Source organism: Ambystoma mexicanum, chromosome 2q (genome assembly GCF_040938575.1).
Source record: "Ambystoma mexicanum isolate Mex_15411 chromosome 2q, UKY_AmexF1_1, whole genome shotgun sequence".
Lineage (NCBI taxonomy): Eukaryota > Metazoa > Chordata > Amphibia > Caudata > Ambystomatidae > Ambystoma > Ambystoma mexicanum.
The window spans coordinates 903,322,040-903,348,273 of NC_090924.1; positions in this window are offsets into that span (position 1 = coordinate 903,322,040).

The following is a 26,234-nucleotide window of genomic DNA, read 5'->3' on the forward strand; positions in this document are numbered from 1 at the left end:
AGAACAGGGCATGGGAAGCTACTAGAGCACACTAGACAAGTAGAAGGTGCTCTGAAAGAGAACACCCAAGCCAAAGACACACAAACCCAGGAGATGAATCACTTGCAACAGAGAATGTCCCAGTACTCCCAAAACATTCAGGAAATGCAGAGGGACAATGAGGCCCTCTGTGAAAAGATTGATGGACTCCACCAACAAGTAGCAGTGCAAGAGCGAATCATTGAGACCAGTAAGGCCTTGATAGATGAACAAAAGGCTCAGATGTTTGCTTATCGCTAGGAAATAGGGGCTGAAAAAGAAAAGTGATGTATCTTGGTGTGGCTAGAACTCAGGCAGGAAACTCAGGAACCACACCAGAGCCAGGATTATAAAAAAGGTAAAGTCTTCTTTATTGTTCCAGTTACAGTGGGAAAGTAAGACAGGAGATAAGGTGATGTGCTTCTGCTTTCCTTGGCTCTCTCCCTGCCAGCCCCCCCACTGTCCTTTTCTGGAACCCTTATACTAACCCCATTCCAGGCCTCGCACCAACATTCTAAGCTCCACTGCTCACTCACATAGGCACACATAGTAGATGTTAAGCTAGGATACTACAAAAAGGTAGCAAGATTAGAGAAAGAGGGTGCTACGCTAAATTCTAACTGGAGGGACCCTGAACCGGTAGAGAAGGACAGGGTAACCTCTGATCATGACATAAGGACCTCTGTACTCAGGGACTCCAACCCATTCAAGACCATGAACAGTGCCAGCTTCATGTCTCCTGGCTCATTTGAACCAGGGACCATGGGGATGGCAGAATTCAATATGGTTGGCAAGATAGGACTGACAGATCAGCGCCCCCCAGAAATTGATGGCCGGGCGTCCCTGTACAGATCCCCAAATGTTAGGGCAGATATCTCTGACCAGGAAGACTCCTATGAGAGGAGAGTCAGGAAATTGGATCCACAAAAATAGCGCCTTCCAAAAGATCAGTTTGTGAAATTTGGTGGGGAACTCCAGGAAATAAAGCCCAAAAACAGTGTCCTGAAGACCTCTACCCAGTTTGGGCAGTGGGGGGAGAGGGGTGTACTCCGCCAATCCTGAGATCAGGGAAGTGTCAAAAGACTCTTCTGAGCACCATAGGAATAGGGAAAGTAGACCCCAACATTCTGAAAGCCCTTCTCAAGCTCGCAAAATCACGGAGTGCCTAGAGGATCAAGAAGCCACCTCCAGTAGCAGTGCCTCTGAGTCTGAGGACGAGTGGACTCGGGTGACTAACACCAAGAAGGCAAGCAAAATTAAGAGAGCTATGCAAAAAGATCCCCTTAGGCAGATCAAGGCCATTAGGAGGGTTATAACTCCATATCATAAAAATGCAAAGTATTCTGTCTGGGAACATCTAGAATTATATGAACAAATGATGGACACTTTTCATATGAAGCACAGCCAGAATTGCATACAGTATGTGAAATGGACATTCTCCCCTGAATATTCCAGTTTCTTTGCGGGACTGGAGGATCAGAACCACTCAAGATGGTCCACCTACAGGGCAGCCATCTTAAAACATTTCTCTGCACACAGAAACCCCCAAGAGGCCCCACAATTTTCACTGTGGGGAAGATCAGGCCCCACAAGAATTTGTGCAGGAGCTCAAACGTGCCTTTGCGCAGACCACCAGGAGGGTGCGCACAAATAGTCTGGAGTTCATCACCACCTTCTTTCATGCACTCCCCAAATATATAATAACCCAGCTGGTGAGGGACTTTTATGAGAAGAGATAACTGGACTGGGTCATAGAACAGGTAACCCGCATTTATGACATACAAAAACCGGCAGATAACAAAAACACAAACAAAAACCCCAAACCAGCCAACACCCCTGCTGCTTCTAAGGTGGCGGAGGTGAAGGTTGCCCCCATTTTAGATCTGGAGATGGGTGGGGGCTAAAAATATACCTGTACAAAATCCATCCAATCAAAGAACCAGAAGGCCCACGGGCCAATCCCAGACAGGCAGTAGTCAGGGAGGTAATCCCACAAATGGGATCCCTAATTCCCCTGATTACTTCAGCCCCTGATTCAAGGGTAACAGACACATCCTGGGGTATGTGTGGACTCCCCTAGCCCCAGGGAGGATCCAACCAGGTAGGTACCACCCCAGGAAACCTCCTTCCTAACTTTCCCCAGGAGGGCAGTAATCCCTCAAATGCCGGGTTGAGTTTCTTTCCCCAGTATCCTCAAAACCCCAACCTACAGAACCATGCTCCTTTCTTTCCCCACTTTCAAGAGCCCAGACAGCCAAATCCAGGAGAGGGGAGGCCAGGGTGGAGGGTTACCAAAATTCTCCAAACCCAGGGTACTATGGGAGAAGGGATAGTTACCCTTCCCGTGATTCACCTCGGATTGTTCAGAGACCCCCGTACCAGCCGGAACGGGTGTCCCAACAGGATCTGGGTCGCATGTTGAGGGCTCAACAGAACCCTCAGATGAACATGGTGGCTCAGAACCTCACAAACCAAGGGTCTGGTACTCCAGAACAATGACTGGGAGAGCACCGCGACAACTCACCAGTTCCAGAGGAGGAGGCACGGGGGGAAGGGAGGTGTAAAGCCTTAGAGGAAGATTCCTTCCTCACTTGTGAAAAGCCGCTGGAAACACGGGAACCGGAACAAAAATCTCCTGCCCCCGAAAGTCTGCAACCCAGGGAACAGAGGGTGGGTAGGAGAAATAAATAACCCAAAAAGGCCCATTTTGTGGAGGAGATTAGTGTCCTCCAATTTGAAGGGGAAGGATACTTAGAGGATTCTGGGAAAAAGATCTTCTCCTTCAGGGATGGGGGAACTCCTCCCAAAGAAACATAGGTCCCAAGAGATCCTAATGAAGACTGGGGGGATGTGGGGACTGAGGCCGAATCACCCATTATTGAACCCCAGAATGATAATCAAGGAAACCACATGGTCCAAACCTATTCTGGTGACTGCCTCCAAAAAGGGAGGGGGGGCAGCCCTGAGTCAGAAAAAGGTGAGCCCAAAACTCACCAAATATCCAACTGTCACATTTTGTCTTGCACATCCCCAAGGTCCCACATAGAATCATGCCAAAACTAACCATATGTCATAGTCAAGAATCAGGACATTGACCAACCAACTTGCCCAAAATGCACATTATCTTTGCCCCCTTGAGGAGAATGAGGGAAGATTTTATGCCCCGGTCCAAGTACAAGGGCAGTGTAGAGTGTCTGCACTGGTGGACACTGGATCCCAAGCAACTCTTCTGTCTAAAAGAGCCTTTTATCATCTGAATTCAGGAAGGCGGGAGAGATACCAGATCCCTCTCACCCCTCTTCCTGGACAACTTCAGAACTTTGATGGGAATGAAATTCCTGTCGAGGGGACTGCGGATCTGGAAATTAAAATGGGCCACACAAGGTGAGACACCCAGTCATAGTCGTGACTCTGGAGGGCACACCCTGTCTACTGGGGAATGACATCCTGCAAAGGTTGTCCCTCCTAATAGACTGTGTGAACAAGGTCCTCTGGACCCAGACTAACCGGCCAATAAAATTCAAACATAGTGTCAACCATGTTAGTTTAAATGGCACATGCCACATGGTTGAACAAAAACATGATGAAATTGAGTTGCATTTTCAGAACAACCAAATACCCGACGTGACAGTAATTGCTGTAGGACAACAAACTGGTGATGGGGACTCCTCTCCATTTCTGAAAATCAACCTTCCTTCCAGTTTCAAGTGGAATTCCACACTGGAAGGAAATACTTTGAAATTCTATACTAATTCACAATCTGAAAATCTCAATCCCACAGTCAAGAGTGATGAGAAACCAGCTCAAAGTTTAGCTGACATTCCGAAGATTAGAGAACAATTATTCATCCCTATTCAGTTAAATGAGGGGAAGGAATCTGTTCTCGCCCGAGTGTGCATGAACAACGGTAAGAGCTTCATCAGTGAAGAAATGTTCCGAAAACTCCCAAAAGATCCAGCCATTCCCACATTTAAACTGATTGATAAATGGGAAATGGACCTGGAAACTCCCAATTCCAAACATCTCTTGCCTTGCAGGTGTATGCTCAAAATTTCTATAGGTAACAAAATCATAGTACATAATTGTTGGGTCGTGCGACATGTCCCTGCTGCATTCTATTTAGGCAGTGACATTCTCAATCGCTTTGCCATTAATTTGGACCTGATAAACTACAGAGCCTGGTCTCGATTATGGGGTAATCCCATGGAATTTGATGATTCAGCAAAAGCATTTCGGTCAGCCCAATTGATGAGGTATGCAATTGAAGTTCAAATTGTAGAGGAAATCACCATCCCAGGATGGACACGACTATTCCCACTTGAATTAAAAATTGAAAGAGGCCAGAAACTGCAAAATCCTGACGCATATGTTAACCTCAATGCCCATCTCCAACAGCGAGGGTTGGGGTTAAACCCAACCCCATTAGTCAATGTAGAACACAACACCATTTCAATATTGATGGATAACAGCGACCTTAGGAGTATCACTCTGAGCGCAGGCTCCATTATTGGAATGGTGGTTGATGACCGACATTTTCCCATAGATCTAGGTAATGAACTGATTGGACCAATCCCCAATTACTGTTTTAACAATGATAGTGACAATAACATAACACCAGACATGATCTTTACCCAGCAAGGGGGGAATTTCCTGGTGTACTCTTCCTGCCGTTATGGTGAGGAAGAGGTGACCTGTGACATCAGGAGGGATGAGGTGATCTTCCAGGTCCACAAGGGCTGCCTACCTTGCCTGAAACCCTCTGTCCAGGTAAATACTTTAACCAGGGACCTCTCCACCCAGCTGGAGGACGCTGCTGCGATAGCAAAACCAGAAGTCTTTCCGGGCTTCAGGCAAATGGTTGAAGAGAGAGTCAACCTAGCTGATGCCGCAAAAGCAAAAGTTGAAACAAGTTTGCTTAGATTTTCAAGATCTCTTTGCGGTGGACTCAAATGACTGGTCGCACTGAAATCTATACAACAACAATTCCCACTGACCCTGGCATGACTCCAGAGTTTGTGAAGCAATACTGCTTGCCTCTCGCATCCATGGAAATTCTCAAAAACCTTGAGTCCCGTGGGATAATTTGTCGAGTCCACAGCACCTTTAATAATTTGGTGCTGGGGATTTTAAAACCCAACAGCCAGTGGAGACTCTGTGCTGACCTAAGGGAGCTGAACAAATGGGTCCATATGTCCTGATGGCCTCTCCCCTACATTGACCAGGGGCTGGCCCAGATCCAGGGGTCAAAGGTATACACTGCCATTGACCTGAACAATGGGTATTGGACCCTACTTGTCAGTAGGGAGGACCAATACAAGCTGAACTTTACCTTCGGGGGCAGCAGTACACATGGACCCGGACCCCCTTCGGATACATTAACTCATGCAACGAATTTAACATCTTCTTACACATGGCCATGCCTGATTTGGGTGAAAGGGGTAACCTGTCCTATGTAGATGATGTCCTGATCAAAAGCTCAACTGCGGAGAAACATATAGCAGAAATCTGTTATGTTCTGACACCGTTGAGGGTTGCCGGGGCAAAACTATCCTTCCAAAAGGCACAGTGGTGCAGGACCGGTGTCCATTTCTTGGGTCATAAGATAACTCCTGAGGGTCTCTGTCCACAGGAAAATAAAGTGGAAGCACTCCTGAAAATAAAAGAGCCCACAACTCTGCGTGAGCTAAGAAGCCTCCTTGGACTGACTAATTACAGTAGGAAGTTCATTGAGGACTACGCAGAGATAGAGATCACAAGACCCCTGATCCATCTGTTGAAGGGGGGGGTCAAGTGGGAGTGGGGTCCGAGGCAGTAAAGCAACTCAAAAGAAGCCTCTCAAAAGCGCCTTGTCTAGCTTACCCTGTCAAAAACAAGGAGTTCTTCTTGGAGACAGGGTTCTCGAATACATGCTTGACAACAGTATTATATCAAAAGCATGACAAGGTCAATAAAGTAATCTCCTGTACAAGCAAGACTTTATCCTCCATGGAGGAAAAATTTAACGATTGTGAGAAGGCACACTTGGTAACTGTGTGGGCATTGAAAAAGTACCACCCGTTTATCCAGGGGGAACACATCATAGTGGAGACTCCCCACCAGCCTTTGCAATATCTCCAAAGTGACAGAATCCGGGCCGGAAATGTGAGTAAGTCCAGAATTGCTTCCTGGATTCTGTCAATGCAAGGCTTTCCTGTGGAGGTCAGACATGGCGAAAACAAGAAGAGTCCCCTCACGCAAGGTCTGGCTGACTTGCATGATTGTGCCAGAGAAAACTGTCTTGAGGACGAAAGTCTTAAAACTCAGGACAACATGGAGGTGTACCTGAATTCCCCGTACAAAGTCTATGGAGAAGACAAGTGCGAGGGAATGCCCACTGTTTATGTGGCCGGTTGCTCCTACCATGTTGACAACAACAGGGAAAAGGAACTAGTGGCCGGCGTTGGGAATACCTGTGTGAATGATGCCCCGGAACCCTCTGTTGGGTACAAAATTTGTCCCCGTAGTAGTCAGGTGGCAGAGCTGATGGCATTTCATCAAGCCACCCTGTCTGCCGTCCAATACTAACTCTACAAACTGGTCATAATCACTGATTCAGATTATGTCCGGAATGGGTTCATGGAGCACCTGGTTAATTTGAAAACCAGAGGCATGCTATGTGCTAATAACAAACCGCTCAAACATGGCAAGCTAATACAAAATATTGATGATCTGGTCACCTCTAGTGGGATGACCATCTACTGGAAAAAGATCAAGGGTCATTCCAGAATAGAGGAACCAGACAAAACTGGAAATGACCTAGCTGATCAGCTGGCCAAAACCAGAGCCATCCAAGGGGATCTCCTTGAAATCGAGTCACTGTTGGGGGAAATCCACGTCACTGCTATCACTAGGTCCCAGACAAATGCTCACAATGAACTTTCAACTGCCCAGTGGAGTAAGGAGACCCCAGATGCTGATTTAATCACGGCACAAAAAGGGGATCCAATCATTGGTATGTTTTATCAACACATTGAGGACCCTGAGAACATTCCCCTGATGGATACCGATTGCATTGGGAAAGAGGACCTCAGAGTGTTGATGAAATGTCCAAAAATGTTCTAAATCCAAGACGGTTTGTTGGTGAGGAGATCCATATCTAGCTGTGACCAGTGGGTGGTCCCTACCTCATTCCGAAGCCTGATGCTAAGTCATGCCCATGATGCGGCCACAGCCGGTCATTGGGGGTTTCATAATACATTAGAAATCTTGCGAGAGGTTGCATACTGGCCACACATGGGGCAGGACCTTGACCAATACTTGAAGGGGTGTCTTGTGTGTGCACAATTTCAGCCAACATCACTCACACACCGAGCTCCCCTCCAAAAGAGGGTATGACACTGCCGTGGTCAGATTTACAAGTAGATTTCATTGGGCCCGTGATTCGCTCCTCTAGGGGGAACAAGTACATGTTAACCGTAACATGCTTGTTTACCAAATGGGTGGAATGTCTCCCGGCCCCAAATTGCAAGGAAGAAACAGCAGCTGCCCTGATGATCAATCACATCTTCTCACGTTTTGGACTACCCCAAAGGATTGAGTTAGACCGAGGTAGTCACTTCACCAGCAAAGTGATGACAAAGAAGTGGGAGATACCTGGGGTAAAAAGAAAACTTCATATTGCATACCGCCGGTTCTCTAGTGGTGGATTTGAGAGGTACAATAAAACCATTATGAGCATACTAAAAAAGTTTGTGGCAGACTCTGGGCCAAGTTGGGACATCCGATTACCGCTTGTCCTGATGGCCATCAGATCTACCCCTTCTTCTGCAACTAAGATGTCTCCATTTGACCTAATGACTGGACGAAGGGTGGTGCTACCCCAGCATCTGCTCTATAGAACACAAGAGCAGACATTGATAAATGCCTCCACAACTCATGAGTATGTGGAGAATCTGAGAAAACACCTTCAACATGATTTTGCATATGCTCAGCGGAATCTAGAAAGATCTGCAGACAGCATGAAGACCCGCTATGATCTAAAGACAACCAAAAAGGAATACCAAGTAGGAGACAGGGTCTACTTGTACAATTTCCAAAGGAACCAGTCCAAAGAGCACCGATCTTTGCCTACCTGGAGGGAACCTTTTGAAATTGTGGACAAAATCTCAGTGCTCGCCTACAGAATCTGCATCCCCAAAGGTGACTTGACAGAAGAGAAGTGGGTCCACATCAATCAGCTAAAGAGTTGCCGCCCCAGGCAAACTTTGCAACAGATAGAGGAGTACACAGAAAACCCAGTGGGGGATACATCTGAAGCATAGGGATATTTCAATTGTCACTGAATGCATGCATATTCCACTGCTGTCATCCCAATTGGAGGACAGTTAGTGGGAAATTGTTGTAACCAGTTTGTGTTCTCTTTTACAGATTTCTACTGGTTGCGCCTACCTAACAACCAAGGAGGACCACCTCTGGGACCCAGAAGGAGAAACCCAAGGAAATTCGCGGTGTTGATCCACACCAGAAAAGAAAACCTGAGAGAAGGCTGGGGGTATCGTTCCACATTCCAACCAGAGGTAGCGAGGGGAGCGTGTTGCATCGTTCACTGTTGGAAGAAGGACTAATACCCGACTAAGCCTGCTTTTTCAAGAAAAAAAATCCCACTTGCTCCCCCATGACTGGAAGTCCAGACGAAGTCAAGGGTGGGGGATGTGTGGGATATATTGACCCACTCAGATGTGATTTATCACATCACTTGCTGCATTGGTGCAAGAAACAGTTAAATGGCTGTGCTAACTCCTGTGCATGCCAGGATCTCAAAATGGCATTATTACAACCACCAAAATAATGACTGCATCACCCTGCCACACACATTTCAGGCCGGGAGGAACAGAGTACACATCACAGGAGTGTGCCAGTGTGCTCTGCAATATTTTTCTACAAATTAAGTGAAAGCGGCAGCATTGCCTTGATGGAAATCTCAAAATTCACATTTATAAATTACACCTTTTTCAACCTTTAAAAATGCTGCTTGGCGCTAAACTCATCCAGTCCTTATGAACCACTGTGATTAAAAAGGCCCTGCAATGCCCAGGATCATGCATTGTGTCTCAGCAGAACCGGGCCTAATTCTTGAATGACAGCTCCTGTCAAAGGTATCTTTGAAAAATCAACCAGGGGCTTTGTTTTCATTTTACACGGGGAAACACGTCTATTTGCTTTCCAAAAGTATCTAAAAAATCAGCTGTTCAGAGAAAGACTCTAAATAGATGCCTGTTTAAATGAATCCATGCTGCAAAACAACTCTAGCACTCAGGAAAAGAATTATAGCTGCATTAAGTGTGTATTTGCTGGAGATGAAAACCGAATTTAAAGAAATAGTAAAGTGCCTTTTCTGACTGAAGAGAGAAAATCGCCTATTTAAAAGTAAATTGTTGTGTGATGGCCTGCCTACTTACCAATGTAAAAGGATTTGTTGCTGGTAAAAGTACACCTATAAACAGTTTTGATTCCACGGATTTAAGTCAAGATGTAAAATGAGAAAATAAAAGCTAAAACTCATAGGCTAAATTGGCAAGTTATAAAAAAAACTTGCTCTGGCAGTTGCTAGCCTTGAGAAAGGGTGACACCTCATAAAGCTCTGGGACAAGAAAGCGCTAATTGCTAGCTTAAAAGACTTTGAATGAAACAGGACAATGAAGGTTCACATTCTCATCAGACATTCGTCTGTGCCCCAGGCTGAGACAATAGCAGGCTGGGACACACACGGGAGGGGCAATAAAAACTTCAATTAAGACTGGAAATTCCACTTTGCTTTGCAGGAAGTGACAATTGACAGCAGTTGGGGGGAAAGAAAAAAAAACTGATCATGTGACAATGGACTTCCTTTTGATTTTAAAGGCTATTTTGTAACTGAACTTTAAAGACGTTTAACTTAGCAGCAAGAAGTAGGAAAAATATGAAAAGTTTGTAGTTGTAAATCTAATTGTATGCTATTTCTTTGAAAACTTGGTAGAACTCATTACTGCATAAGGAACAGAAGTTATAAAATATGAAATATTCCCGGGAAAGTATTGATGTTGCGAACAAAACATTTTGTGAATACATCCCTGGGGTAAATGCACATCTGTGTATGAAGTTGGGGAATTTTAGGCCAAATCTTTCATGTTTAAAATTACCAAAATGTGTCAGCAAAGCAAAGCTAGGTCCCACAGATTTGGGGTTTGGATTGAAATATGACACACAAAATATATCACCTGTGTATCTGATTTTCTCAGAGGTTGCAACTGCATAAATATGTGTTTGTGGCAAAATTAGGTTTTGGTTCCAGTAGCTAGGGGAGGTTTCTAAAAACTGTAAAAATCACCACATAAACATGACATCCTTTTTCTGTGATCCAATCAGCTGTGGGCAAGATGGAAACTATGCTCTTTCCCAATCCTAGTATTATGGGCGTGGGTAGTAAGCCCGCCCCTGCCATATACTGTAGTGCTGTCACCTGCCATGATAAATAAGGGCCCCTAACAGCACACCGGACACACACTGATTCCTGACTTTCTTCCTGAATTCCTACGTGGTGTCCGGTTCCTAATTTCTTCATCCTGTTTGATCCTGATTCCAGATTTTCATTGCATAGCCAAGGCCTATGCATTGCTGAACCCATTTTCAGCTAGGCCTCAAATTCTAAAAAAATCCCAAAAAGCATCCTGATCCAGCCTGGGTTGCTGCTACTAGATACATGCCTGCTGCAAACTCGCCATCCCGCTGATCTGTCGTATCCAGTAACCAGAAGTGCCAGTCCAGTGCAGTCCGATGACCAGAACGGCCGAGCTGAACCTGTCCCGCCAGATTTTCCCCAGCTGTCTTTTGTTAGACCAGATCTGTGTGGTGACCAGAACCCTTGATGGTCCAAAATCCTAAATTAAAATGGACTGTAAGTATTAATAAGAATCATAGAAAACCATAGCATACCTTGCCTTGCTTTGTCCTATCCCAATCTCTAAACCATCCTATCCTTACCTTAATAACTTGTAACATTGTCGGAATCCTTATTGCAATCCTGTCCTTGATTTATTGTGCTAAGCACCATTTCTTTAGTCATTTTTATCTTGTGTAAATCCTAAACTATCAATCTTATTTTGAGTGATCGGACTGGTTCCGCCAGGGAGGGCGCTGGGGATCTGGTGTTGATTTTATGAATCAACTCTAGAGCTTACTGTGTTCCGCTTTGGTATCCTAGCTTGAATGCTCTAGTATAGAGTAAAACTTAGAGTAAAACTATTCTTGTCCACACTGAGTTTCTTTTCTGTTTTCACTACCCGATTTTTCTAAAAACGCCTCTTATTCTACATTGCATATCTCCCTCAGTTTAATAGCTAGAGACCTCATTTTAATTCTTGATTATACCTACGACCTATAGCTTCACCCAACCAAATAACTCGGAATCAGTGCATTTCACCTGTTTTTATTGAAAGCCATTTGGTTAATTTTAGGCGGGAATCAACATTTTTTCAAAGTTTCACACGTGTTATTTTTATTCTAAATTATTTTCAACCTTCCATTCAAATTCAAATTTTTTCTTTTTGCTCAAACTATTGCTTATGACTGCTAGTATCTTTCCAATGTTGCTCCCATAGGAATTTAGACTGATTTAGGGATTTTTTCACACTTTCAGTATTTTACTCAGCCTTTTTTGAATGTCATTTAAACATTGTAAGGTTTCAAATCCATTTTTCTGTCTTGTTTGAGGAGGGAAGGGTGGATTCGAATTTTGTGCCTTACGTCTCATTCCTGATTACCTGCTGCTTCCTTATATCTCTTTAGAATGATTATTTGTGGGTTGAGAAATATTGCAACTTGAGTGCTATCTTTCCAAAAATTCAAAGTGTTCCTATTTCTCTGGTGTTTTCTTTCATTCGCGATTGCTGTCACATATATTAAAAAGTATGTGTTTGATTTGAATTTTAAATATATAAATAAATATTACTTTTACCAACCAGCCTGATTCCTGGTCCATCGTGACCCGGGGTATTTGAAAGTGTGATATGAGTGGTGTACCTCTCAAATATTGAACCTATATATATAACAAAATAAGCATTTCAGTTGTGCACTGCATACTAGGCTGAGACCAGGGTGTGTCACCTGATTGAAATGCATAACATTCCCTATGGCCAACATGACACCAGCAGTGGGTTTGTCTAATGTGTCCATCCCCTTCCCCGCCCCTGCAGTGAGCGAAGGCAGTGTCTCCATCGAGTTATTCTGGTCCAAGTGTAACCATGGGACATAATACGCCTTTCCCAGACCCTTCTGGAGCAACGAAAACTGAGTTGCAACCAGTTTTACTCAGGCTTCCCTCATTTCTCCCCTGCTACTTACTATGGCCATGCAAGTACACTGGCGTGTCCTAAAACCCCATGGTGTACTCTCTGTTGCTACTACTGGAGCAGGAGGTAGGGTGGCTACACCCTGTTCTACCAGCCCGATATCCAATTCCCATTCCTCTTTCTCTCCTACTCCTGTTATTCATTCACCTGACACTTCTGCAGGCACAGAAGCATACTCAGCATGACCGTTTGGTGCAGACTGCTGTCAGCCGACTCGAATCTTGTCCAGATTGACCTCCTTGATAACCGATTTATCCAACTTGACACAAACTTGTCCATGCCTCCACCTTCCTTCCTCTGCATTCTTTGCCTAGCTACTCACTTCTTCCCGCTCTTCATTTCTTTGTCAACGTAACTGCATTACCTCTACTCTACTAGTCTCTGTGCTTCTTTCATTTTTTTCCCACTCCTGTGTCTCTATCACCCTTCACAGCCTATCCTCTATCCTAGCAGGACAAGACCTACCCTCTTCCTCCCTTATTCGCAATCCTTCATCCGCTCTTCTAGCTGCCAGCCTCACTCTCTATTGTTTTGCCACCCTTAATCTGTCTGCTAACCTAGCAGTCGGTGGAGTTATTCCTTTACTGCTCTCCATTCTCAGACTACACTACTTCGACTAACCAAGAAAAAAGAGGCAAGGACTCTGTCTGCACAGTCAATACGGTATGAAGTAGACTTCAGGAAGGTCACTGTTAGGCAGAATCATATGCAGTACCATTGGGAATACCACAAACAAATAGGACTACAAGTGTAAGTACAAATTCACCTTTGGTACAAGCCTGTACTACACAGTAAAGTGGTAGCGATGGCTGAGCAGCCAGACTTATGTCAAGAGTAAAGTGAGCAATATCAGAAGTTACACAAAGGACAACAATTACTATGGTTCAAACAAACACTGATTCATGGTTTCTGAGTAAAAGAATATACATTTATTTAAACCATCACTTAGCAAACAGTCCACTAATATAAAGCATCAGAAAATCACAATCTTAATACACTACAAACCACCCAATCAATTCTGGACAAGTTAAGCTCAAAATGAAGTGTGAGAAAAATGGCACTCCAGCAATTTAAAAAAGGAGGGAAAGACAGGTTATTCAAAATCAAGCAGCACCAACAAGTAATAGGCAGGGCAATCTACAAAAGGCTCACTACAACTAGGATTCAAATCAATAGGCCTGGGCCAATGTTAATGGTTCAGTGTCTTTGCAGAGGATCATACAGTTCAGAGTAGTTTGCAGTTAAGTCTTTGCCAAGAGTTCGAAACGAACTTGGTCGGAAGAAAAGTTATTTAAAAGAGTAGAGAAGGACAAACGCTCAGATTAGCGAAAGATTTAAAACACTTTCACCGCGGTCGGATGGAGCGAACGACCGAATTTGAACAGTACCTTAGTAGAAGAAGAATGCTGTAGCTGAGGCAGAAGTTCCTGGCAGGTCCTGCAGGCTCACAGTTCCTGGAGCGACTGTCCGACTGACAAGAAGGAGGAAGACTGGAGGGTCCTGCACTGCCCAGGGAACAAACCAGCAGAAGAGCAAAGCAACGTATAAAAGGTGCGCTCCTTAAATCCCAAACAGTGTCCGGTCCTCCTGGTTATTCAGTTAACAGCAGCAATGCACAGCAAATTCGACCAGGAGAGGGAGACCATGCTTGGTGTTTGGCAAACTGGTTAGTCCCACCAGCTCAAGAGGAGAAGATTCCTTGCAGATCTTATCTGTCGTCGAAGTTTCAGGTGATTCGGACCCGCAGCAGGGCTTCACCGGGAGGTTCAGTAGTTGCAGTAGTCCTCTTCCTTCAGCTTCTCTTTGGTTCTCTCGATCCAGTGGCGACTCTGCCTTCCAAGTCCCAGAGACCTGCTTTTTATGCAGTTTTCCCCCATTCGCACAGCCTGGCTGTCAATCACACACCAGGGTGGCTGTCCTGGCAGGACAGCCACCTAGCCAATCAAGCTGGAGTGCGACTTGGGCCTCCAAGGAGACCCTGTGCAGAGGGCCTAAAACCCCTCCCTCACATCCTGTCCACCCAGACACTCAGGCACCTAAGGAGGGTGTTACGCTCACCTGGTCTCCATGGGGGCGTGGCACGAAGCTGAGCGATGAATGTCTGCGTGCGTCTCTCCCTGTCTCACTACTTCTCTCACACTTGGGCGTTCCCCTAGAATGATGAACAGAGATGTTAACTTGCTGCGCAAGGTGGGCAAGAATCCCACCTCCCTTTAACCTCCAACCGCTTCCCTCTGTGCTTATCTCTCACCTTAGGTATTTTAACGATGGGCTCTCCGCCTGAGTCTGAATGCAGGGGCGCTTTAATGTTCTTAGGCACTTTCACTGGATCTAGTTCCGTCACTGATCCTGCGCCCAATAGAGGAATCCAGACCAGCTGTGACTCCGTAGGTAAGTCCTTGTACCAATTGGTTCTTAGTAACAGTTTTTGTTTAATGTGTTCTTTTTTTGCTAAAGTTTCACTATTGTGCTTATTCTTTTGCAGGAGCGGTTTTGGAGATGCCAGATGAAGGAATGGACTCCTCACTGTGACGCTGAGCAGTATTTTTGCAGGTGAGTGTTAGTGCGAAAGCGCGGCATCAAGATGTATTTTAAAATGGGTATTTCTATTGTGCGGCTAACCTGGTGTCTCTTTTCCCTTCCTCTGCAGGTGCGGTGAGTCTCCGGAGCTGCGATCACGTGAACCGCTTTGATGGAATCCTGAGATGACTGTCGTCTCCGCGTAAGTATTAGTTCTCCCTTCTTGTGTCATTTCTGCAGGTGCAGTGGTTCCCAGGAGTGGCGGAAGGGAAGGCCGTTCGGATGGAGTTGGAAGACTGCTTCTCTCAGGTAAGAACTCAACCGCTGTCCTTCTTCTTGTTTTCTCTTTCCTTTGTCCAACAGGTGCTGATGATCCATGGTTCCCGAGGCGTGGCTGAAGTCCAGGTAAGCAGGAGTTTAGCATGCACGATGAGAATTACGCTGCAAGAGCCTTGGTCAAATAGTCCCAGGTAAAGTAGTCCCAAGCCCAGCCACTCCCTGGAAACTAGACTGCATAGCTCAGTTCCTCAGGACTGGGCTATGTGTGCCTCCATGTTCACTGAATCGTCATCCACATGATCAAATAATATGAGCCTGGCGCCAAAGGCGCCAGGACTGGCTCCAGGAAGGCCTCTGAAAAGTTTTTGTGGCCTTAAAGGTCCCAATGGAAGCCTGCAACTGTGGACGGCTGGTCTGGCGCTGAAGACTGGAGGCATGCATCATGACAGAGGGTTTCTGTGCAGAAGCCCGCCAAAGGACGGCGAACAAAGGAATCAAACCTGGTTTGGCGCACAGAGTAAAACACGAAAAAGACCTTTAAAAAAAGAAATGGCAAAGAAACCCAACCGGAACCAAATAAAATTGAAAGGGGTCCAGCAGATTAAAGTTTGAGGCTACCACCATAGCCTCTAACAGTACCAAGGCTATTTTCATAGTCATGGTATGAAAAAAATGTAGATACCACTGCCACCAGCCAAATCTTAGAGAAAGGGGAACAAAATAATGTTCCATGAGAAATAGATAAAAAGGGATAGCTATTAACCCTTCCAGTACTCTATGGAAGATAGTTTGTACTGGGTCTGTTAATTTAAAAAGACTAGTAAACGTCAATGGCAATTTTACATGTTCTGGGAGACAGTAGTCAGTCCCAGAAATTTGGAGTTTAATGTGGGAAGTCTAAAAGACAACCCTCTGTCACTGCACTAAAGGTGATGTGTGACACACAGTAAAAAGATGATGCCTATGGAGTAGGTGAGACTCCATAGTCCATGCGCATAAAATGTACAACACATAGCCAAAAACACATGTAAGAGTGGGTAAAAAGGCTCACACTCTTACCAGGTGAAAAGTTTAAATCCCATAAATCCAGCAAAGCTGCTGAGGGACTCGGCAGGTAAGGGGAATTAGTCATTCTGGAGAATTCTCCCTAACAGTATCTACGGTTGGATTTACCATAGGTTTCCACCCCACCTCTAGGTGATGGCTCCAGCCAATCAGACAAGCAAGCTAAAGTGTGTGAAGACAAACCTCATATTTATTTTTTATTGTTGTGTTGATAGTTTACAGAAAACCTTACACAACATATACAATACTTATTAAAAAAAAGTGTTTTAAAAGAGAAAGATTCATCAATTCACATTCTTTAAAAATACAACCAATATATCCAATTCCACCTAGCACAGTACCATCTAAAATATCTTAAACCACATACAAAGGGAGATACATTTGGTCTTCTACATCGGTATCACAGGTCAATCGGAGTACAGTCAAATTCATTGCATCTAATAAAAAAATTTAAAAAAACTTAAATAGCCGAGTTCTTTATTTCCAATTCTGTTGTTACCCCTTGCAGAAATTCATTAAGGGCCAGAACCATGGAGATATTGGTCCCCCACATAAATCGACTCCAAAGGAGATTAACTGAAGACTCCAAGTTTTTATCAAACTTATCCTTAAAACTCTTGAGACGCATAGCCTCAAAGTAAGGACAAGTACGAACTAAATGCCTCAATGTCTCCAAAAAATCTTTAGCCCCACATCGACTCTTGGTAAGCCCAGGCTCTAACTTGGGGTGATTGTGTGAAGACGAACCTCACAATGGCCGTTCTGGGTGGGATACCACCTCACATCTTTAAAATAACAAACTAGTTAAAAATATATAAGGGACTTACAAAGTAGAACAGTTCACTCACTCATTCAAAGCACTCTGTAACGCTCACCTGATTCCCGTAGAGGCGCCGGTCTTGACTGGGCGTATACCGTATCTTCAAAGGTGATGTGTAACACACGGCTGGCTCTTTGGGCTGGACCTCTGTGCACTGTATGTCTGACTCGAAGGGTAAGATGTCTGCAGATAGAAAATATGGGATTAAGGAGCTGGGTTATTGAATGTCTCTCTCTTCTTCCCTTTCTCTTCTCCTGTAGAACCCCAAAGGTTAACGCTCTCACCTTAGGTAAGTGAACGCCGTGCTCTCCATCTGCCTCGGGGCACGGTGCTGTAACCAGTTTCTTCACTGGATAAGGGGAGCAGGCCTCTTGACTTCAGAGGACTGCTGTCTGTCGTTTACTGCACGAACGGTAAGTTTCGAGTAATTCTAATGTCTTTAAAGTCTTTAGTAATGATGTTTCTTGTTTTGCAGGGTTCCGGCGATGGCGGATGACGGGCTGAAGTGAGTTGAAGATGGAGCCCGTGTGATGAATAGAAGCGCCTGGAAGCACGTAAGTAAGCGCTTGTTGCCTGCTTCACGATGCGCTCTAACTGTCTTTTTATTTTGCAGGTACAAGTTCGGAGCGGCTGCAGGGTGCCGGAATACCCACTGGGTTAGATGTGGAAAGGAGTAATGGCACGTGAGTATTAAAGTTCCCCAATGTCTTTAAACGCACCTTGTTTTGTCTTTCAGATGCGGGATGCAGCGCCGAAGGCCTCCGGAGCGTGCAAAGAGTTGGTAAGCTTTTGTCTTTCAGATGCCGGAATGCAGTGTGAAGACCTCCGGAGCGCACGAAGAGTAGTTAAGCCTTTGTCTTTCAGATGCCGGAATGCAGCGCGAGGCGTTGGTGACAGCCGATGGACCAGGTAAGTGAAGAGCTGTCACTGAAGACCGTAATGCTAACCTGTTCTTTCTTGTCTTTATAGGTGTTGCTGAAGACTGGATTCAGGATGGTAAGCCTTTTTCCTTAGGCCCAGGATCAGATGCAGAAGACTCGATGAGCGTTCTGCTGCAGAGGATGCAGAATAACGCAAAGCAAGATTCATCCATCGGGTGTGGTTTAAATAGCCTCCTGTAGTGCTTAGGTGTCTCCTTCCACAGCCACGCCTAGGTAAGAAAAGAGTTCCTGCTTTACAGAAGAGTTCCAGTGTTCTGAATCTAGGGAGTGACTCCTGCCCCACCCAACAGGAAAAGTAGTTCCAAACAGAAGAGGATCAGAGGCTCAACTGGCAGGCAAGTAAGCAGCATGGTCTGCTGCAGGTAAGTCCACCCAAGCATTATGAGCCCGGCGCTTCCAGCGCTGGGACTGGGCATATTTATGAGCCTGGTGCCACTGGCGCCAGGACTGGGTCCAAAAGGTCCCAATTGGGACTGGTTGGCACTCGGAACCTGGGTTATGGATCTGCTTCCAAAGGAGTTGGGAAAACCCTGACCTTTTGGAAGCAGAGATCATGACACACTCGTTCAATCCCCATATCCTCAAATCCTCAACTAACTTCACACACTCACTCCAAGTCTACCCTTACCAAACCCCTTCAATCAAAGAAAAAACAACCCTCTTTCACCCTATTTCCCTCTTGCTTTACCCCCCAAAAGTGCATTAATGTGAACCCAAAGCGATGCATTGTGGTGCTCCCTCACGTTGTCCTGCACACCTGGGCCATGGTACGACGCCTCCATGGAACAGACGGGCCTTTAACCAATATGATGCCTGCAAACCTCTCTTTTTTACTGTGCAAGGAAGAGTGGTCCGCGCAGCGAGGTGCCGCAGCCATGTTGTGTGGACATGAAACCCCTAATGTCTTGGAAAGCCTGGGGTCCCTTCGTGGTCACCAAATGTGTGAGGCCAGGCTCCTAATCACCCTATTCTAAAGTGGTTCTACCACCTGAGAACCGAGTGCACGTTTTGTACGTAAAGCAAGTTTATTGTACAATCATCTGGGAAGCAGATAGATGACTCTATTTAGACATATTAACCCAAGTCTAAAAGAACCACAACATTTGACACATGATATACATTTTTGCAACAGTTAAAGCACTCGCATTTATTTGGTATCAGGTAATAAAATCGTGGCAAAAATATTGCTGGTAAAACAAATTGCGGCAAAAATGCTGTTGTTTGACCCAGTAAAGGTGTACGCCATTATACCATTTAAGGAGAGCGGGGGTGTCCCCGCTCCCCTTAAATGGTATAATGGGTCCAGGGTTGCGGAGTGTCCCCCGCATCCTTTACTTGATTGTGGCGGCAAAACCACAGCATTTTCACCGTGATATTTTGTATCCACGGCCATTTTTGCCATGGTTTTAAGACATGGAACCATTTATTTTATTACAATCCACCCCCACACATGATTGGACAAACCTACTATTAAGAAATCCCATCTTTTTCCAATTCCTCCATTCTCATTGGCCACTTGTTATCTTAACTACCATCTTTAGATTGCATTCATAGCACACCCGTTTTTGGAATTCGTCCATTGTAAGTCATGACATCATCAAACAGTTAAACATTTGTGGGAAGACATAATTCTTTACTAGTAACAACTGGCCTGATCCCTTAACCTTAAACATAATTGCACATGGTTTGCATAGAATTGACTTCAAGCTATATGAAGGAGGCTGAGTAAACAGGTTCGCTTTGAACTGACAATACCTATCTCATCTGCCCCTGCTTACTGGCTCCATTGAAACATTCTAATCTAAATAATTGCCATTTCATCATGCACAGCACATCTGAGAATACAATTGAAACTCCTGGATTTCAATCACTTTAGCCGTGAGAGCCACTTCTACCCATGTTTTATTGCTGGTCAAAATAATGCTGAGTCCCTCTGCAAATTTCAATGTACTTCCAGAGATTACATCTACCTCCTGTGGAACTAACACGCCATAAACATTGTGTCCTTTTTGGTGGGGCGTGGCTAACTGGCCATGGAATAGGACGTGCTGCGTGAGGAGCTCCTGATGATCCGACTCTATTTTTGGCAAAGTTACCTGCTGAAACTGCGACGAGTGCCTAGAACTTTGAGGATCAGGCGTCGGAAGCCGCATGCCGAGTGAAGTTCGCTGGAGAAGTTCATAGTCCCCGAGAATCGTGAGATATATATGTTTTTGTCGGTGCGACTGTGTGGCCGCTTCGGCACCAAGATGGCGGCTAACAAAGGAGAGGCCTCCGAGGAGAAACGAAACTGATTCCCCGGAACTGCGGGACACGGCTGCGGTAAACTGCCTGGAGGAATAATACAATAGGGAGATATGGCGGAGTGGTCGAGCTAGCATCCTGAGAGCGCCCGGCCTGGCATACGCTAATGGAGCCTCGGCGATCTGACCGCAGGAGGAGATGACATTGGATGCTTGGGTGACGAGGCCTACGGAAGTTGAATGAGGAGCATGAGGCCATAGCCCATCCGTAAGACAATTCGAAGTGCCACCTCGAATGTGAGTTAGGAGACCTGGAAGCCGGACCATTGTAGGACCGAGGACAGTGCAACAGCAGCACTAAGGCGAAGGCGTGCAGGAGTGGAGGGAAGCGCCATGTCGGCGAAAGGGTTGAGAGTCAAGACCAAGCAACCCATGATGGAGACTTACACGAAAACGCAACGGACCCCCTCAACATCGGTGCAGAGCACGGTCGTAACCCCTGAGGAGGACGCCCCCAAAGGGGACAAGCACCAGATCCTAGAGGCTATAACGGGACTAAGTGGTAAATGGGACTTGGCGATAGCGGATCTACGCACAGCTCTAGAGAATAAGATCGATGCCGTAGGTACAGAACTCACCCTGCTACGTCAAGATGTTAGGGCACTTACAGAAAGGACCAGCGGTCTGGAAAGTGGGGTGAAGATTAACACCGATGTTAGCACGAGCAATGCGAAGGAGATCCATGTCTTAAAACAACAGGTCGCCAACCTGGAAAATCGTGTGGAAGAGGCGGAATGAAGGGCGAGGAGAAACAACATTCGGGTGGTTTGCCTTCCGGAGGGAGAAGAAGGCCAAGACCCCACAAACTATGTTGAAAACATGATCCTACAAGGGATCAGAGCCGGGAATCTTTTGCAGGGATTCACGGTGGAGAGGGCGCACCGCGCCCTAATGAGGAAACCCGGCCGGGGGCCCCCCCAATACCGATCATTGCGAGGATCCTGAATTACAGGGACAGAGAAAAGATCCTCGAGTATTTTCGTAAGGGCGGCACGATAGAGAGAGCATCCACCAACATCACAGCATACCCGGACTACACGATACTGGTGCAGAGGCAGAGATACAGTTATGTAGCCGTCAAAAGGAGACTGAGGGCAGCAGGAATCAAATACAAGCTTCTGTATCTGGCGCGATTGAAAGTGCTACATAAGAACAAAGCGCTATTTTTTGATACCCCTGAGGATGTTGTCACATGGCTGGACCTGCAGGGTTGCCCGGAACAAGAAGTGGATCGAGACCGGCAGGATCATACCGAATGAAGCTCTAGTAAGGAGGAGGACCCTGATGGTATAGAGAAACTGTAACTAACTGAACCTTGTACACAATCTGAGCCTGGTGCTCGATTTGGACTGGAATATAGTGAGTGTAACTCTAATTGGTAACGGTTTGGCAATTGTATGCGTAATGCTTTTTGAAAGGAGCAACAGAACACGGACGACCTACCCCAATAGACTATTAGTTTCAGCGGCCATTAGGGCGGCTTTACCCTACTGAGCCCTGAGTAGAAGCTTGCGCTAGGCAGGGCTAGATGTGGGGGTGCCTGAGATCCAGGAATGGAGCTGGGCAACGGTTGTTGAGGGTATTGTTCGGGGATGGGTGGGTGGGAAGAAGGTTGGGGGATGGGAAGTTGAGAGTGTGTGTGTGGTTATGGGGAGTTTAAGTTTTGTTTCGAGCCTATTTGGAGGAATCAGTATGTTGTACTTGCGGAGCATGAAGGGGCGTAATCGACGGAAGATCGGGAGGGTGCTTATTAACGACCTATTGGAGACCTTAGAATAATAACGTGGAATGTCAGGGGCCTTAACAGCTACTTGAAAAGAAACAAAGTCATGATGTATCTGAAAAGGCAGAAAATAGACATCGCATTACTACAGGAGACATACTTAACACGAGAGAAGTTGGACCTAGTTAAGAGAAAGTGGAGAGGGACTGTAGTGGGTTTGCCATACTCTGCATATCTGCATATGCCCGGGGGGTGTTAGTCTGGGTGGCACCGCATGTCCCGTTCAAATCGATACAAGAGATGGTTGAAACTGATGGAAGGATGGCTATATTGCGGGGGCTGTTGGAGAGCAGGGAGGTATGCATAGTAAACACGTATGCCCCCAACCAAAACACTGCAGCATATCTCAGAGCCCTGTGTACCAATCTTAGTACATGTATAGGGAGCGCGGTGGTCTCGGGTAGGGACTTTAATTGTGTGTTGGATCCCGTGGTGAACAGATCAGATGGCAGGGTGGGTAAGCCTAGCCCAGCGGCGAGAGCGTTGCAGATGCTGCTAACTGATTTTAGCTTTACAGATGCGTGGAGGATGAAACATCCCACTGAGAGGCAATACTCGCCCTATTCAGCCCCGCACCAACTGCACACTAGGCTCGATTACGTCTTTGCTACAGCAGATGTGATGTCTGAGATTACTCAAATCGAATATAAGGCCAGGGTCCTCTCGGATCATTCGCCCCTGATCCTCGGATGGCAATATTGCCCCCTGAGGGCGAAGATCCCTACATGGCGCCTCCGAGCGGAGGCGCTCAAAGATCCAGTCTTTAGAGAAGATATAAGGGAAGAGATTACTAACTTCTTTGAAGAGAATACTGGGAGGGTTGATTCTGCTGGCACATTATGGGAAGCTTTTAAGGTGGTGATGCGGGGGGCGGCCATTGTTAAGTCAAGAGGGTTACAGGGTGGGGTCTTGGCTGACCTACAGAGGGTGGAAACTGAGCTAGAAACAGCATTGAAGAGCGATGACGTAGACACAGAGCTGGTACTCCAGCTACAGCAACAATGTGCAGGGCATTGGGAGAGACTCTGCAACCTGTAACGCTCACCTGATTCCCACGGAGGCGCCAGTCTTGGCAGGATGGTGTCTGTGACTCGAAAAGTGAAGTGCAGGACTCGATTGGCTTCCGGGGCTGAGCCTCTTCGCACTGTGTGTCTAACTCGAAGAGTGAGATATCTGCAGGTGAAAGAATATGGGGTTAATGATCTGGGGTTGTCGGGTATCTCTCTCCCTTTCCCTTCCTCGCTTTTCCGTGGAGCTCCAAGGTCAACGTGCTCACCTTAGATAGGTGAATGCTGGACTCTCCATCTGCGTCTGGTGCAGGGTGCCGTTGCCAGTTCCTTCACTGGGTGAAACGTAGTCCTCTTGACCTCAGAGGATTGCTACCGTCGTTAACTGCACGAACGGTGAGTTTCCGGACACCTTTTAAGTCCTTACAGTCTTTAGGTGCGTGGGCACGTTAATGTGGAACAGGGCTCTGTATAATGCTTTTTCTATTTGTCTTGCAGGGCTCTTGAGGTAGAAGATGGTGTGAAGAAAGCCGAAGTTCGAGCCAGAGTCTTGGAATGACGCGCTTGGAAATACGTAAGTAAATGCCGGTTGCCTGCTTTTCAAAAGCTCTCTAACTGTCTCTTTTCCCTTGCAGTTGTGAGTTCGGGTGTTGAAGAGACGCTGGAAATTCCGGAGTATTTGCAGGCGCCCTATTGTGGCGGGCGCGATGGCGCGTAAGTAAAATACCTGTCTAATGTCTCTTCTTTTGTCTTTCAGGTGCAGGATTGCAGCGTTGAAGAAAACCGGAATTCGCGGAGTGCCGGTAAGTAATTCCACACAGGAATAACTATGCTTTTTGTCTTCACAGGCGGAGGAGCAGCGTGAAGAGATGGTAGCTGCCGATGGATCAGGTGAGGAAAGCGCTGCGCGTGAAGGTTGCCGTGCTAACCTGTTGTTTCTTGTCTTTGCAGGTGCTACTGAAGGCTGGATACAGGAATGGTAAGCGTTTGTTCTTGCAGGTTCAGGATCGGAAAGAAGAAAACTGGAACAGACACGGTGAGCGTTCTGCTGCAGATGCAGAATAACGCGAAGCACGTTTCATCAATCGGGTGTGGTTTAAACAGCCTTGGAGTGATGAGGCGTCTTCCTCCACGGCCTCGCCAAGGTAAGAAAAGAGTTCCTGTTCCAGAAGAGTTCCAGTGTTGTATCCAGGGAGTGGAGCTTGCCCCACCCAGGTAAGAAAGTAGTCCCGGCTCACAGAGGATTCCTATGTGGCTGGTAAGTAAGCAGCATGGTCTGCTGCAGGTAAGTCCACCCAAGCATCTTCATACAAATTATGAGCCCGGCGCTTCCAGTGCCGGGACCAGTGACTTTGATGAGCCTGGTGCCACCGGCGCCAGGACAAGGTCCAAAAGGTCCCAGTGGGGACCAGCTGGTGCCTAGGATGAAGGTTAGGGGCCTGCTTCCAAGGACGTTGGGCTGGTCCTAGCTCCTTGGAAGCAGTGATCATGACAGCACCCCCCCTCAAGGCCCCTCCTAAGCGTGTCTTCTCCGGGGGTTTTGGCTTGTCGGGGTGATTCAGATGGAATTTCTTGACCAGACGAGGTGCGTGGATATGTTCTGAGGGTTCCCAAGACCTTTCCTGGGGGCCGTATCCTTTCCAATTAACCAGGTAATATAATTTAGATTTGGAGATTTTGGAGTCTAGGATGTTCTTTACTTCAAACTCAAGTTCTCCATCCACTAGAACAGGTTCTGGGAGTTCGGTCAATCGGGTTTCTGGTTGTACTGGTTTTAGTAAGGAGACATGGAATACTGGATGTATTTTCATATGCGAAGGCAATTCCAATTTGACAGCCACCGGATTAATTATGGCAGAGATGAGAAAGGGTCCTAAGTATCTCGGGATGAAGGTGCGGGGTCCTTTTAGAGGCAGGTGCTTAGTGGATAACCAGACCTGATCTCCCACTGCGTAGTGAGGGGCCTCTTTACGGTGTTGATCCGCTCCTTTCTTGTATAGAGCTTTAGCTCTTTGCAGATGGGCAGTGGCTTCTTTAAAAGTACGAGTGATCACCGAGTGCAAGTGATCCACAGCAGGTGTTTCGAATTCTTGGGGAGGATCCAGGTTAGAGGTCCTAGGATGGTTTCCGTATAATAGGAAGAAGGGAGTCTTCCCGGTTCCAGAATGGGTCGAATTGTTATAAGCGTATTCAGCAATCCAAAGGATATCCTTCCAAGGGTTTTCAGTTTGTTGGAGCATGCAACGTAAATATTGCTCCAGAGTTTGATTTGTCCTCTCGGTTTGTCCGTCAGTTTGGGGATGGTGACTGGTTGAAAGTCTCACATCAATTTGGGCTAAGCGACAGCAACTTCGCCAAAAGTGGGAGATGAATTGACTTCCCCTATCGGAGACCAAAACCGAGGGAAAACCGTGTAACCGAACGATGTTTTCTAAGAATTCTCGGGCTAATACTGAAGCTGAAGGTAGGCCCTTCAGGGGAATGAAGTGAGCCATCTTGGAGAATAGATCCACGACTACTAAAATGGTATTATACCCTGATCATGGAGGTAAGTCCGTGATGAAATCCATGGACAGGGTATGCCATGGACAGGGAGGGATGTCCAGTGGGTGTAAGAGGCCGGCTGGTTTCTCCTTCTGACTTTTATTCTGAGCACACACACCGCAGGAGATCACAAAGTCTCTAATATCCTTCTTCCATGATGGCCACCAGAAATGTCTTTTGACCTTTTCCATGGTTTTGGTAATGCCAGGGTGACCCTCCATTAATGAGTCGTGATAACAGGAGATTACCTGTTTTTGTATTTTCTCACAGGGCAAGTACAATCGTCCTCGGAAATATGGTAGGTCTTGGTCCACTGAGAAATCCTTCCCCTTGAATTGCCAGTCCTGTAATTCTGCCGTAGTTAGGAGTGATTTGACTGTAGTCTCGATGTCTTCAAAGGATTGAGCGCTGACCAAGCCCAAAATCCTTTGTTCTGGGATTATGGCTATTGGTTCAGGATTGGTCAAGTGTTCATCTATTCCCATCCGGGAGAGGGCATCTGCTTTTCCGTTTTTACTGCCTGGTCGATAAGTAATTATAAAGTCAAACTCAGCCAAAAACAGAGCCCAGCGGAGCTGCCTGGAAGACT